Here is a 16989-nt window from a genome sequence, read left to right as displayed (position 1 = left end):
ATTGTGAGAACCTGAGCGGTGGATGTGACGATGTCTGCAAAGCCATGGTAGAGTGCCTGGCACATCATGAGCGCTCGAGGCACCGCTACTACCGCCTTCCTTATCCAAAGTTTCCTCAGAATCTAAGACACACACGTGCACGTGTACATATAAACACACACACACACACACACACACACACGTGGTCTCTTTCCTCTGTTTTTAACCTCCAGTTGTCTGAAAAGTACCTATAGGCAGCATAGGATATTCTTTACTACTCTAAACCACGAAAACTTACAAATATTTAAGGAGGGTTCAGTACATAAAAACCACTGAGCTAGACACTATGTCAGGTGCTTTAAAGATGGACTCAAAGTTTATGCTAAAGAATTGGAAAATAGAGTTGGATAGAGGGCTTGAGTCACCAAGACACCTCTTTTCCTTTCTTTAAGCAGTTCCTGAAATCCTATCTTCTCTATAGAATCTTTCTTAAATAAGCGGGGAGGGTGACGTTGAAAATCTCCTGCAAGCCATTCCCTTAATGCAGGTATTCAGATGGAGGCAGGCTGATGAGTGAGGCCACCAGTGTAAACAGAACTTGAAGCTCCCAGAGAAAATGTAGGAACATATGTGGTTATTTGTGACAGCTGTGTATCAACAAGTCATACCCCTATGTCTAGTACCTACCTACCCCAGCCTCATGAATGACATGCATAATTGTCCTCCCTGAAGGCACCACCATCCCATTCTGGCTTTTTCTGAGGATCTGTAGTCTTTAGGGTCCTGTTGGAAGCCATATAGGCAGAAAGTAGAATCAACCTACAAACCACTATGGAGGAAAACAGAGTATTCACACCCTTCCCCTCAATTCCCAAAGCAATATATATAAATACCATACCTATGAAAACAGACATCCACATACACCACAGAAATATATCATGCCCCTGCTCTTGGCAGGCACCCAACTAGCCCCAGCTGCAGCCTTAAGCAAAATCTCTTAGCAGCTACTTGTGGTGGCCATGAAATATGATCAGACAGGAGTCATATTCCTCATACCTGTTCAACTTTGAAACCAGATTCCTGGAGAAACCCATGAATAATAGCTCGCCTATTCAAAGAGTCAGTGATTGCAAAGCAGCAGGATTTTCTCTGTTGCCATAGATTTGTGAACTGGTGTCAACCAAAGTTAAAGCAGGAGCGTTCTGAGAGTGTGTGTTACACAGCAAGGCAATAAGGGAACTTAAGCCCGTGGCAACCCTGCTTAGATTGGTGGAGATATTCTGCAAAAGAAGACAAGTGGGCACATGCCAAGCCCCGAGACTCCTGAAGTGATCAGGAGAGCATATAAAAGTCAGCCTGTCCTGTGGGCAGTGTGAATCTCTGGTTACAAATCTCTAGTTACAAATCTGTAACTGCGTTTGCTGACTCCCTCCACTAAGGCACTGCACTATTGCAATTCAACTCAGCATGTATGTATTTAGTCACTAATGTGTGCCGGTGGATGCTGTTTGTTTGAGGTGTCAGGAGTGGTGAGGGGAGGCCAGGGGAAAACTCAAGAAAAGTGTAAGGCATAGCTCCTGCCTTCCAGAGTTCATAGTCTTGTCTCACACACACACACACAAACACACACACACACACACACACACACACACACACAGTACTATGAAATATCAGTACAAGGGAGAATGTGATAAAGTTTCCAAAAATAGGTCAGGCAGTGAATTTAAGAGAAGAGAGAAATCAGAATGGGTTAGAGAAATCCCTAATCCATTAGAAGACTTGAACTGGAACTTAGTGTTTCTCCCTCCTTTCCTTCCTTCCTCCCTCCCTCCCTCCCTTCCTTCCTTCCTTCACCAAATGGTCACACCATATACACTACTATATGCCAAGCACTAGAAATACAATGTTGAGCAAAATACGACACAGAAGCCATTCTCATGGAGTTTACTAGCTAAGACGTGACTGGACTTTCATCACATTTCTTTATAACGCAAATAGTAGCAATTCTTGCAACCTTGCTTTTGGCCTTCATATGTTCCATCCAGTCAGTCATCTATTTCTATTTCTCCTGGTGATTCCCTGATAATCATCCTAAAAGCTCCCATTCATTGAAGGCTTACCATGTGTTCGATACTAAAATCTTTACTTGTATTATCTCACTGAATCCTTGAATCAGTCTTATAAAATCAGTGTGATTGGGCTTCCCTGGTGGCGCAGTGGTTGAGAGTCCGCCTGCCGATGCGGGGGACACGGGTTCGTGCCCCGGTCCGGGAGGATCCCACGTGCTGCAGAGCGGCTGGGCCCGTGAGCCATGGCCGCTGAGCCTGCGTGTCCGGAGCCTGTGCTCTGCAACAGGAGGGGCTGCAACAGTGAGAGGCCCGTGTACCGCAGGGAAAAAAAAAAAAATCAGTGTGATTATCCCCACTTTGAGTTTAGGGAATCAGGCCCAGAGAGGTTACAATTTTCCCCAAGGTCACACAGCTTGGAAGGATTGAGATCAAAGCCTCTCGGTTTCCAAAGCCACCTATTCTAGGAGGTATTCCTTGAAGATCTAGCTGTGCAGGTTAAGGATGTCAGAAAGAAGCATTTTGTTGTCACCTTCATTAGAATAAAAAGGGAAATGTGGCACACAAAGTATTAAAAGCTTTTTTTAGTAGGTAATCCAGCCAAATGAAAATTATACCTTTATTCCTCCTTGGCCAACAAATGAACAACAAATATTTGTTCTTTCTAACACTAAAAATCTAACAAAAACATCCTCTATTTAGCCTGGTATGATTTTCTTTTTCATTGATGCTCTGAAACGTCAACTTCCTTCCTCCTGGGATCCCCATGAAGGCTGATCTAAAGAAAGATGTGGTGTTTGCTCCAAAGTGTTGATTCCCAGGTACTCTTTCTCTCCCTTTCCACTAAATGCTCGACCTCAAGGGCCACCATCAACAGCATTTGGCCGGTGATCCTCCTGAGGGCCTCAGAAGCCTCCTGCAGAATTTCTGCTCAACCCAATCCTCCCCAAGGTGACCCAGCAAAGGAGGGGAGACCCGCCGCAGTGTCCTGACATTCTCCACAGCTTCTTTTAAGGAACAGCTGGGCCATAATAGAAGGTTACTCAGGGATACCCACAGGTTTGACAGGAGCCCATATTTTAAACAGGGTGGATACTAAATCCATCCAACTCCTGGAATGTTACTACTCTCTCAGGAACCTGAGAGAAGTTTCTGATGCTGATCTATAAATCTCCCTGGCCTAAAATATCCCAAATTAGTTTCTGTGCCATGGGAACATAAAAATGATATGGCTTTCTTCTTTGACATGTCAGTTAATAAAGAGTGGGCGGTGGAACCCAGATGCTGCCTGACAGGTCTCTGAAGGGTTTATTCGTTAAAAATGGGAAACACTTTAATTACCTGTTTGGGTTTTTTGTTATATTGTGTGCATTATATGTTTAAAGAAAAAAAGCAGGTCCTTTGGACATTCAGGAAATTATATCATTAATTATGTCTGTCAGAACACTATGTGGGCTAAAGTAAATGGAAATTTCTTTTTCCCTTTCTTCTTCCTTTTAAAATGTTTTAAAAATATTGTTTCTGTAATATTTCCACAGATGCTACTAAGCACTTGATTAATGAGGAGAGTAGATTTAGCAAAATTGCTGAATTTTGTTAATTGATGGCTTGCTTAACAGAAAATCTACTTTCCCTATGTATGTGTTACTCAAACTAATATTGATGCTAATTTGCATTCATAACATACAGTAGCCATGGGGGAAGGGAGAGCTGACCCAGGAGCCTAAATGGTATAGGGTTGGGATCATGATTCTGGAAGGCATCTCCCACTTAATGCCTGAGACAGGAATGCCATTCCCTTGCAAAGTGTCATCTGCTTGATGTGAAGACCCACTGGCTTTGCAGCCAGGAAGGACTGATGAGACAATACAGTTCAGGAAACTCTGGACTAAGAGCCAAGGAGTGGGTAACCATCTCTGGCCAATGCAGAGAAGAACATTCTGGTGTGAGGCCATATACTGCCTGGCCCAGATCCTAGTTCCCATTGGACCCCACTGGGTTGGAAAGTCAAGAGTATGGTCCCTGTATCTTTGGGAGATAAACTCTTCAATAGGCTTGGAAGAGAACCCACACCCCATGATTTCAACCTAGAGCTGGTTTTGTAGGGAGTCCCCAGGGAAGAAGCTATGCTGATTCTTAGAGCAATTCAAAGAAAAGAAGGGATAATTGGAGCCCTGGTGCACTTGGAGAGAAGAAAAATTTAGCCAATATGCTCTAAAGCCAACAAGATTCTTTGAAATGCTCTGTAGAACTCTCCCCTCTTCTAGGGCTCAGTGGTTGGCAACCATGGTCACTGCCATTCTTACTGGATGGTTCAGCATGGCAAAGGATTCATAAATATCCCCATTTGTGAGGCTGTGCATGAAGAAAGAGGGTGCCCTCTAAAACTGTAATGGCTTCAAAGAAGGGATGAGGCCTTCAAGTGCACTGCAGGTGGGAAAATAAATTAATGCCACCTTCCTGGAAATCTATTTGGTATAATATATCAAAATGTATAAAAATGTTCACATACTCTAAGTCAGCATTCTCCTCACTAGGAAGCTACCTTAAGGAAATAATCAGAGATAGGAACACAGATTTATGTTTAGGAATGTTTATCTCTGCATTATCATAACAAAAAAAAAAAGGAAACTAAAATATCAACAATAGGAGATTGGTCAAATGCATTCTGAAACATCCAGACTATGGAATTTGAAAAGGCTATGTAATGTTTTTGAAAAATACTTAATGACATGGAAAACTGTCCATGTTAATGGTGACTGAGTTATTGGATTCTGGTGATTTTTATTTTCTTCAGCATAGTTGTTTGTGTTTTTTAAATTTTCTACAATGAGCAAGAATTATTTATATTCAGGGAAAAAAACACACTATCATAGAACAAAAAGAAAGAAAGAATGTTGAGTGTAACCTTTGATCAAACAATGATTTGGTCTCTATATTCTTCCCTAAGACAGATGGTAAGCCCTCTTTTATTTGATTGGAAGGTCATTACCATTCACCTTGGAGAGCTGCACTGAAGCTGACATTAGTCAAGTTTTCTAGCTCCTCTTGGACACAGGCAGGCTCTTCTAGAAGAACCCAAAAAGGCATCCTATACATACTATAGCCAGTGAACTGTAGATGAACCAAAGTTTATGCAGAGACCAGTGCCTTGGCAGCCAAGCTCAGAAGGGCTGGCTTTCCTTCTGAGTTCTTTACAGGCTGTCTAGCAAAGGTCACACAAATATTGATGGCGGTCTTGGACTGAGAGGCTAGGACATAGTCATTGAAACAGAGCCAGCTGTCCCGCAGCACTTGTCAGTGTAATTGGTGTCTTGCTTTCCCATGCCCTTATTCCAGGAAAAAATTGTTTGGTTGGGTTTGGGGTTTTTGTAAACTGCAGTGACCCCTCCGGTGAAGGTCCATGTCCTCCTCTCCTTTCATAACTCAATATGTATTCGCCAGAAGGCAAAATTTCCCCTGCCACCCTCTGAGTGTACATCAGGGCTATGTCAATCACATCACACAGGGGCACGTGGAAGAAGATAAAACTCCTCAAACATGAAAAAAAAAAAAAAAAAGCTCCATCTTTATCCAAATCCCAGGCACACTTTGCCAGACACTTTCCCCTGAAATTTTCAAGGCCACGTGTTCGAAAGGGAAATTTAATCCACATGTTTCTGATTCATATGTACACTTAATGCATCAAAATATCATCTCTTTGAAGTCCAAATGGCCTTTTTATAGACTTCTTCCTTAGGAATGGAAAGTTGTGTTTGGCCAAGAACTAACAAGTTCGAACCCTCCAAAATCCAAGTTCCTTTCCAAGTCCCCAACTCCAAAGATTGAACCAGGCTTTGGAATACACCCTCCGTCCCCCTAGCCACCCCAATGTAACTGTAAAACTTGGGATACTTATTTCCACCATGCCTTCTCTATCTTGGCCATATACTTTCATGGAAGCTTCCAATAAAAGCAAATTAAGAGCTATCTTCCAGTGAAGTACCACAATAATACCGTGAGGGAGAGCAGGAAGAGGAAGGGCTGGCCCTCACCACCCCCTCCAGGGGCCTGAGAAAGAAAATCAAGTGATTGGCCGGGAGTAACAGAGCAGTTGGGGGCAGAGCCAACAATTCAGTCTCAACTGAAGACCAGGGCTGGGGAACCCAGGTTTCCCCTGGGAACCCTGATGGTAAAACATCACAGTGGGAAGATCTGGATTCAGAGCTTCCACAATTCTATTCTCAAATGTTCCATTACAGACATGGCTCCAAACCTCGTGACGAATGGATAGGACTATAAGCCCATGGAGCCTCCTCAAATCTGTCTGAAGATGATTTGAAAGGTAAGTCAATGCTGTCAAAACTGGAAGCTGGGGAAGAGCACTGAAAAAGATGAGAGAGAATTATCCATTTCATGCAATGTTTTCATCAAGCTGAGCCCTCCCCACTAGCTGAGCCCCAAGTTGCTAATGGTTGGTGGTCCAGAGAAGGGTGGTATCTTCTGAGTTAAACAGAGAGGATCCATTCCTTCCCTCTGAACTCCTCTCCAGACAGTGGGTCCCTTGAATTCAAGTCTCTGTCTAATTAATTCATTGTCATATCCACCACAGTGCTTGGTATATGGGGGTTAATATGTTATCATTGAATAAATTGAGTATGCCTATTTAAAATAAAATTTAATGGACTCTTTTATTTTTCCTTTGACCATCCCTTCTACTTCTTCACTCACTTGTACGTCCAAAATTTAACTGTAGAAAAATTATCAGTACCATCTCTCCAATGTACCCACTATTAAGCACTATTTAGTAAAAATAAATCAAATCTGTATCTTAAGCAATTTGCCTGCCTTCTATCATTAGTCTTTTTGAGTGGGCGGATGAACGCTCATTTATAAACGGGCATAAAACACAGCGAATGTGAACTGAAAATTCAGTTAAGCTTGCCTTCTTAAGATAATAACTGAAAATGTTTATCAACTCAAAGATAATGCATCTAAAAATAGCCAGTCATGTCTACATTAGGGAGTCAGGGAAAACTGTGGCTTATTATTTCCACCCTTTTAGGCTTTTCTAACGAACTTCACCAGTTAAAACCATACCGATCTACTCTTGAGTATGTTAAGTAATACTGATTTCAAACTGTTTTTAGAGAATTGCTTATCAAAGCTCTGTCAACCCCAAGGGTTGACACAAAAGTAATAAGATGCTTCTCACCTTTCAGCTTCCCTGGTGGAATCCACATCTGTGAGTTTTTAGTATGCCAAAAATTGGAATAAACTAGCCAGGCTACCATTCCTTCTCCAAATAGTAAATATTGCCATAACTACCATATGTTTTGGAGAACCCAGTTATGTGCCATTTCTGCTGTCCAGATGGGAAAACTGAAACAGGTGGACTATTACATAATATGCCAACAAGCTGGATTTAGAATTTGACGATCAGCATCTCCTGTCTATGGCTTAAACGTCTGAGTAGTATCAGATCCCAAAAGCTCTTCCTTCCTTTTAGTCTCATGGGACAGTAAGGGATCTTGGGGATGATCTGATTCTATGGCTTTTCCAAAAATGCTTAGTAGCCAGTTCTTTCTATCCATTAAAATCGAATGCAAATGGCCACTATGTAAAGTCCATACTCTTGAGAGGACTCTGGTTGAAGATCAAGTAGTGGGGTACTAGGAACCCCTTGTCTATTTGATCCCGAAAGGACTCAAAGACTGACCAGAATTCCTCAAAGCGCAGGTTGAAAACCTGTTAAACAGTTCATTCCTCAAAGCCCCAGCGGTGAACTGACTTACCTAGAGTCTCTAGGCTAATGAAAGAATCAAGCCTAAACCCCAGGTGTCCTAATTTTGCGAGTGCTCTGCCCACTGTATCACACTGAAATCATTTAGCAGGGGAAGGTTCATCTTCTAAATCAGCAACCCCATGATTGCTGCAGCCTAAACAACAGAATCAAAAATGGTTAATGCATGGCAAACAGAGCCTTCTTGGATCAAGAAAAAATAAGAAGTAGGAGATAGTGTCATAGTTTAGATCAGGAATTGGCAAACGTTTTTCTGGAAAGGGCCAGATAGTAAATAGTTTAGGCTTTGCCATATGGTCTCTGTTGAGAGTATTCAACTTTCATTGTAGTCATAGACAATATGTAAATGAATGAGTGTGGCTGTGTTCCAATAAAATTTTATTTATGGACTCTGAAATGTGAATTTCATATAATTTCACAAGTCACAAAATATTGTTTCTTCTTTTGATTTTCCCCCCCAAATGTTTAGAAAATAATAACCATTACTAGCTCACAGGCTACAGAAAAACAGGCAGCGGGCTGATTTTGACCAGTGGGCTGAAGTGTGCAGATTTCCATCTAGAAGAAAACTTTGCTCTACAAAATGCTTAAGCAGGACTGAATAAGATCCACAGGCTCTTTTTTTTCTTTTTTTTTTTTTTTTTTTTTGCGGTACGTGGGCCTCTCCCGTTGCAGAGCACAGGCTCCGGACGCGCAGGCTCAGCGACCATGGCTCACGGGCCCAGCCGCTCCGCGGCATGTGGGATCCTCCCAGACCGGGGCTCGAACCCGTGTCCCCTGCATCAGCAGGTGGACTCTCAGCCACTGCGCCACCAGGGAAGCCCGCCACAGGCTGTTTAACTATGTGCTACTTAGCACATAGTTCTTAGAAGAGCTCAGACAAAGTAGTCACTCCCTGAGTGTGAGCATCTGGGCTGCCTTTTATTCAGGTCCTGAAGGCCTAGCAGAACCCCACTGGGGAAAAGTAATGTCTCCTTGCCTTTGACTGGGAAGCAGTGGGGTCAGTGCCCTGTTGAGGGGCATGGCAGGAGGTAGTGAACTTAACGAAGGGTCTGTGGCTCAACGTGGAGGAAGGAAGGTGAAGACCTGGACTCTGGTGGCAAGATCCCACCTATCTGATGCTGAGCCCATTTAAGCAGTTCACTTGCAGACAGTGTTTCATTTCACTGTAGATTCGGGGTGATAATAGTAGCCAGGATCACTTATTTGGCTCTTATTTCAGAATCATTAATTCAGTGGCTTGCATATGTTTATAACCATCATCGTATTACCTAACATGGGCAAATAGGGTGTGTTGATATGCTGTATTCCATCTTTTGGGAACTGGGTGAGTTTTTCTCATGGAAACAATTTTAAGAATAATTAGTGGTGTCACCACTACATTAAACAAGCATAACTCAGAGGATTTAGCCATAAAATGACTTACTCAGTGGAGCTTAATTGGTGGAAGCCCTTGGATGAAAATTTGGGCAGTCTCTCAACTTTTCTGATAAGCTTTAAGAAATTTAAATAGTCTCAACCCATTATTATAAATGTCTAATCCCATGTAAATGTCAGGCTTGCTATAAAGTTAAATCTTTCCCCCCCTACCCCCGTCACCCCTACCCCAAGCTAGGGCCTAACTATACACAAGAAGCCTAAGATCAGGGAAAGGGCCTAAAGAAAATGTCTTCCCTCTTCCATGGCCCAGCACTTTTATTCCTCCTCCTTCAGTTTGTTAAATGTGTTTTCTGACACCTCAGAATGAGAAGTCATGGAAGAAGTAAAGGAAATCAGGCAGGTATGTTTTTACTTGACTGATCTTACTGTGATACTTCAGCATTGCCACTCTCAGGACCTGGCAGGCGTCTCAAGATAAATCTCTCATGGGCACTTTTCTGGGTTCTTTGGAAATGCTCCATAACTGTAGGTCTGCACCAGCAGAATGCATTTCTCTGCCACCTTCTCTGACGGTGGTGGCTTACTCCTTCCTTAGCCCTAAGAAATCCAGCTGTGCCTCCAGCTTCTCTCTGCTGTGGTCTGGGTGCCCCTCCTTTCAGAGAGGACGTAAGGAGACACCACACTAGTTATCTCTTGCTGCAACCCTGTTATCTGCCCGGACAACTCTGAAAGTGCTAATCAATCTCACCGCAGAGCAAACTCTCCTTCACTCCTCAGGCCAGAGCAACTAGCCTGTCCACCTCAGCTTTGGGGCTTTCCGGGTGATGTCAGACACAAGAACAGCCTAAAGGGACACACAAGTCCAACGGGTGTCCTAGAAGCCCGTTTCTCTTTATTTGAAGAGGATGGGGAACAACTCCTCTGGGAGATTCCTTTGGGTTGAACTTCCTCTCCCCAAAAATGATCTCCACAAATTTTCCAATGTACCCCTCTCCTAGACCATTTTACATCCTCAATATGGATGAAGGGTTCAAGGTCTTAAGTTTTCAGTCAACTGCTTTGTACATCCCGGTCTTACTCTTCAGTTTGGAATGTTATTTCCATTGTCATTGGCTGTCAACAGAAACTTCCATGGGAACCTCCTTTTTCAGTCATTTATGAGGAGGGTTTCCCAAGCACACCTTTGCTATAATGTAATGAAACCAGTGCAAGCAGCACCATGGCCGTAGAAGCTGGTCACGGCGACAGCCCTGTCCTCGTGGGAAAGTTTCCACAGCATCAAGGCCCTGCTTCTCCTGATTCACACGGCACTAAGTTAGCCAGTGGACTAGTCATTGCCCCGAGCAAACCACACGCTTCCTTTCTCACAGTATTTGTTCATGCTGTTTCCTCCATCTGCAGGGCCCTCCCTTTCTTTCCCATCTGAAAAGCTTACTGATATTTATCCTTCAAGGTTCTGCTGAAATGCCCCCACTGCCATGAATTTTCCCTCAGAGCTCCATTTGGAATTCTCTACTCCTCCCCTTGTGTTTGCATAGCACTGTGCTTCGTAGCCCCAATGTTGTCTTTAGGAATTATTTTAGCCAACTGTATATATGGCTGCCTCTCCCACAAGCCAGTGAGCTCTGCAAATGGCAGAGACCTTGACTTACTCTTCTTCAGATACCCGCTGTCTCGGCACCAGGCCAAGGTTCTGCTTTATCAAGGCAGGAAGAGGACAGAGGGAGAAAAGGATCCCAGGTGCCCTCAAAAGCGGCAGGAACCACAGCTTTCGAGCAGTGAGGGTCTGCCCTGAGCAGTCTTGCCAGGCAGCCATTCCTATAGCACAGGACATGCCCACAGAGCATGAGATAAATGGGGCAATGATTTCCACATGGCACAGGACCCTGCCTGTGCTCTGGCCAGACCCTCAGACCTGGTTGGCCAGTTCTGTGTATCCCACAGTCCCTGTGTTCTTGATGTTTTAGTGACTAACACCAGCAACACCACTTTGTCACATGTGCAGATCACATGGACTTTTGCAACCTCTCTTCCCTCCTCCATTTCCTGGCCCTTAGCCAATAGTTGACCAGTGAGGGAGTATCAAAGTTCAGCAATCTTACCTCAAGGCAGGACAAACCTGAAGTGTCATTTAGGCTACAGAGCTCCCTGTGCGATTGGGCTGAGTGACTTACCCGGAGTCACACAGCTAGTAAGTGGCTGAAATGGAATTTGAACCCAGGCACTATTGTACCATTCCCATGGATGGCTTGTGATTTTAAGTATTAGAGCTACCACATTAGGTCTAGAGACAAAGGGTGTGACTCACACCGTTTACAAAAGAAGAAAGAGGAAAGCAGAATATTTTCTATATTCAACCACAATATGGAAAATGGCTAGATTAATCCATCCCCAAATTATTTGCATTGCACAGATATTATTTTCCGAGTGAAAAAATGAAAAATTAAGATCTTTAAACCCAGAAAGAACTGGCATGGAAACCCAAGTCTGTTACAAGTCAGCTGTGAGGCCCCAGCTAGATTATTTCATTTCTTCCACTCTCAGTTTTTCCATATATAAAATAGATATAATAACACCTAACTTGCTCCGTTATAGAAAGGATTAACTATAGTATATACAAAGTGCCTAGCACATGGTCCACAGTCAATAAATGGCCACTGTAGTAGCATTAGTGCAATAATATAGACCTGGCCTCTGTGATTTGTGTAACTTTGAGGCTCACAAGTACAAATATAAAACCTCACTATGCATAGTGGTAATCCCTAAATATAATGGAGTGTTATTGGTAAAAGTTAAAACTTTGAAGACTGCATTTGGGAAAAACGAATATCTATTTAGAGAGACCCGTGTACTTACACTCCGGCTGGCATGTCAGGGATGATCTATCTGCCAGTAATCAAGGTCTGTTGGGAAATGAAAATAATTATAAACATCATCGTGTGAGAACTAGGGAGTGAGTCCTTCCCAAGATGGGTTGCAACTGCACAACTTCAAGCTGACATTTTATTTCACCTTAAAGAAATAATTGTATTTAATAAGGTAGTTATCACTAAAGGGTCGGGGTCTGGAAACCAAGCTTCTATTATCTGATGCATAACAGTTACAAGCAAGGTCTGTTTGGGGTTGAGAAAGTCATAGAGAGCCCCCAAAACTATTTTTCCAAAATGTGTTAGAACCCCAACAAAAGTATGTAGGTACTGAGACCTTAAACTCCATTGGAGTCAAATATCAAGTTTACTCTTAGAATAGGTGTATATACTTCCATTTGCCTTTTTGTTTTCTGGTTATAGATCGTGTTTGTTTGTTACACAGATTGTAGGAAAACAGCTCTGGATAGCCTTGACCATTCTAGAGGTGACAGAACAGTACATGGTAGATTTGATTCATGAAGACAACCAAATATGGCCAAAATATTTACTCTATTTTATACGCCCATTTGACTGTCTATGGAGAAGAAAATTAGCCAAATAAAAGCAAAATCACCATTTACTTTGGGCCCAATTGCCACTGACTCTGTCTCTGGTTCCAGGCTAACCTGATAGACACACTCTTTCCCCACCAGAAGACTGATTAACCATTCCAAGTTTCTAAACAAAGCTAGAAACACAGCCCCACTGAGGACCCATGGCCAGTCAACATTTGCCAGCCTCTCAACCTCAAGTGAGAGGAACAAGCCAGAGGTTCATAGGTCTCTCCGAGCAGGTCAGGTTGATGCAAAAAAGCTGATTTATGGAGAGTGGAGTGGGAGACACTTCAAAAATATATCTTCTTTTATTACTTGGCCTTTGAGTTGAACTTAATTACATATAAGATAGAGGTTATTGCTCCCCTCTGTCTTCTTTGTATTTGTTTATGCCAAAGCAAACAGATGTCATCAGAGCAGGAACAATAGTAATTGGAGAAGTAAATATTTCTGTCAACCCACCTGCTGGCCACCATGGAGGCCGAAAAAAAAAAAAAAATCAATCTTTTAACTGAATTAAATTTGTTTGGGCTTTTGTTATTTTATGGAATTCAGACACTCTGACCTGTGAATGCCTCAAATTGTTTGGCATAGCATAAAAAGTAATAAAAATCGTCCTTCAGCCCTGAGTGAGAGATAATTTACATAGATAATCTCTCAAAGACAGATACAGGGAAGGGGCTAGCACACACAATGGATGAAATTTGAAGATCCTGGATTAGATGCCTGGCTTGGCTATTAGACGGATCTTGACTCTGGACACGTTTTTTCATTTCCTTTATTTTTATATGTAAATTGAGAGATATAGATTCACTGGCTGAAATCTAAGATTGCTTCTAGCTGCATGACTCTGATCTGGGGGAGGGTGGGGAACAGCCATGTTACACATGTAGGATAATTACAAATTCCATAAGAAACCTAGTTCCGTTTGTAAATAGGATCATTGTAAAATAACAATTAATATCTTCCCAGATGCATGATTTCTCACTGCAAAACAATGAAGTTAATAAATACAATTTATATTAAATTGATGGCGAGTCTTTGAAAATTCGATTAATTTTTAAACATTTATTTACGCTCTTATTATTTCTAGTTTTGCTCCATTTTTCAAATTCATTTAGAAAGCTCAAATTAGTAATGGTCTTTTATCAACATTATGGTATATTCCGTTTCCATCAGGCGGTACCCATCAGTAATTTTTCAAAGTTTTTGCTTGTAAGAAAATAAGACATACATGTTAAAACTATCCTAATTGTGGTTTCATGTATCGCTCTTTGAATAAGGTGGTAGATCCTACCTGAATGCAAAGACACACCTTAGTCACTGATTCTTTTTAAGATCCTCATTTGAAAATAACGACAACAATAATAATAATTACATGCCTCTGGTTTCAAATATGCAGGCATAAAAAAACTTGCCGAAACATGAACAACTTCTTTTTCTTTCAAACACATCAAACAAAGCTCAGAACCTTCAAATCGTTTGTTATTTTTATCTTATCACACAGTTCCTGTTGCAGGTTGAATTCCCAGGAAAACACCCTGAGATAAGTGTGTAGGAAGTTTAAAAGGGAGCGCTCCCAAGATTAGCACCTAAGGAAAAGAAGGGACTCAGAAGCAGGGATTGAGAAGAGGGAGAAGTTGGGCTGTGATATAGTCTTAACAAACACCTCTACCAAACCAAACCCATAGGGAGCCCTGAAGCCAGATGGTCCTTCAGAGCTATCCCAAGTTAAGGTAAAACAGATGGAGGAATAAGTCCTTTAGCCCTGAAGTTGGATCTATGTAGCTCTTCACAGCATCCACTATAGTTCCTAATGGAGCCAGTTTTAAGTATGTTAACAGTCCAGCTGGTTTGTTATCAACAACATTTGTTGAATATATACCATGTGCTCATTACTACAGAGACTGCCAAATTTTATATAGGTATCTTTGCTATCAAGAAACCTATAATTTACTTGAGGAGAACAGATTAAAATGCAAAAAAAAAAAATTTGCACAATAAAATTTTAAAATAAAAGGTAAAGACAACAACAGTTGAGAATTGAGGTAATCAGACAGAGGTCATTTTAAACTTTGAAGGATAGAGGAATGACTTAATTCTGTGAAGCCTGGAACAGGAGAACTTGAGTTATGTCTTTAAGGTCACTAGGATTTTGATGGGCGGACAGCAGAAGGAAAGTCATTCTGGGTAGCAAGGTAGCAACAACAATCAGAGGGCAAAATGCAAAGCACTTGGGAGTGATCTTTGTAAAAGGACCGTAACTCTTTGAAGAAAAGCATACTAGGACTGGAGGGAAGAGAAGTGCACAGTGAGATGTGGAGGCCACTCATGTGGGTCCAGCTTTTCCAGGAAGCATGAAGGTGGAAGCATTTGGCTCTTCCAGGAATGGCAACAGCAATGACCACTTTTGATTTATCAAGTTCTGATGAGGGCAGAGGCAACCTGGTTCTGGGACTCAATGTGGCAGCATCTCTCTTAGCAGGTCAGTTCCAGCCCCGTCTAGAAGACCATTCTTTCTGCATTCCCAACAATTCTGTGAGCTAATATCCCTTAACAAATACCTTTCTCCTTAAATTAGTGAAAGCAAATTCTGTTGTACGCAATGAAGAACCCTAATATATACACATTTTCCAATCTAACATTCACAACAATTGCATGAGTAGATAGCATTATCCTCATCTTACAGGTAAGGAAACTGAAGCTACGAGGTCAAATAAATGGTCAAAGGTTTTCTGGTAAGTATGTGGTCAAGCTCCGATTTGAAGCTAGGACAATCTCATGCTTAAATCCATGCCATTTCCACAATATCATAACTGTTTCCCAAAGGCAGAGACATGAATGAGTCTCAATATTTTCCAGATGAGTGTGGGTATCTACAAACAGAGTAGTTTCCATAATGGGTCATTAAATATTACATTCAGACTCTGGACTGAAATACATAGTACTAGATGTGAATCATTCCGATGGCAGAGCAACACCAAAAATTGGAAAGTTGACTGCAACCCATGTCAAAGGCAGAAAAGGATGAGTCCCTGGAGCCAGTGGGCCATCCTAGCTCTGCCCAATTCTACTTTCTGTGATTGTTTACCAATTTAACAACCAAACTCAACAATCATCTCTGTAGCCTCATAAATAAATTCAAGGCCACAATGTAAAGTAAGTTTTGCCCTACTCAACCCATGTTGTTCCATATATTGAATTTGATCATCTCATGAAGGCTAAATTCCTCCCCTCAAATAACAGGCAATTTAACCACCTGTCTTAGCCCTTTCAGCTTCAAGATCAATTTTATTAGTCAGACTCACTAGACAGTGGCCAAGAGTGTGTATTTCTAAGACCAAGTGCCCATGGTTAAAAGCAGAATCTGTGGCAGGATAAGAAAATAAATGATACAGTATGACCATTACTTCCTCCTAATCCCAAGGAAATATGATCACCCTGGACTCTGTACCATAGGCTTCACCTTGGTAAACTAGCAGGAAGACTCACGGACAATGAGTCTCAGTGTAGCCATTCTGTACCTACCACAGCTAGCTTTCTGAAACTCTGCCAGAGAATGACATAGGCTCCAAGGGAAAGAGAACTTACCCTCTGACCTCAACACTTCAAACCTGACTTCACACCAGTTTAAAACACTTTATGGCACCCTTCCATTCATACAGTGTTCTGGATGTTCCTTTCTGTCCTCAATTCCATCTTTAGCACAGCTGACAAATGCTGCATGGACACACATCTGTCTCCCGAGAGGAGACCCATACTTTTTAAACAGCTTTGCTTTGTGACCTGACCTGCAGGCAGGCTGCATACTTCAGTGCACTGACAGCGAAGTCATGTCTTTTGTCCCAGGCACACAGATACAGCAGGGTAGGGAAAGTTCACAGGTAACGCTCACATTTCAAAACGTAAATAAATGGCTCACACCAGAGGCCCAGTGCACTTAAGTTTGGAAGACAAAACCTCCCAAAGAAAAGATTGACCCAAAGGGTACTATTCAGAAATCCCTCCAGCACCTTGTGGCTGTGACAGCTGTACCTGGAGGGCTGAAAATGAGGCAGATCTACCACCAGCAGGAGACCAGATGTCCCGCAATGGGTAGGACATGTCAACAATCTTAACTTCTACTCCTTCCTGACTGTTCCCTACATATCTTTCTGATATATTTTTTCCCTACTGAGCCCTATTCCTTTCTTCCTTTCTTTTTTTTCCTTTATCCCTCTTCTCTCTATATTGTACTTTGTACTTCTTATTCCTCCAGATTTTGCTCATATTTCCTGGTTCTGCAGCTCCTATTTTTTCTTATACTTGCAAACCTTTTA

The sequence above is a fragment of the Kogia breviceps genome, chromosome 4, assembly GCF_026419965.1.
Source record: "Kogia breviceps isolate mKogBre1 chromosome 4, mKogBre1 haplotype 1, whole genome shotgun sequence".
Lineage (NCBI taxonomy): Eukaryota > Metazoa > Chordata > Mammalia > Artiodactyla > Physeteridae > Kogia > Kogia breviceps.
This window is presented reverse-complemented; position numbering follows the sequence as displayed.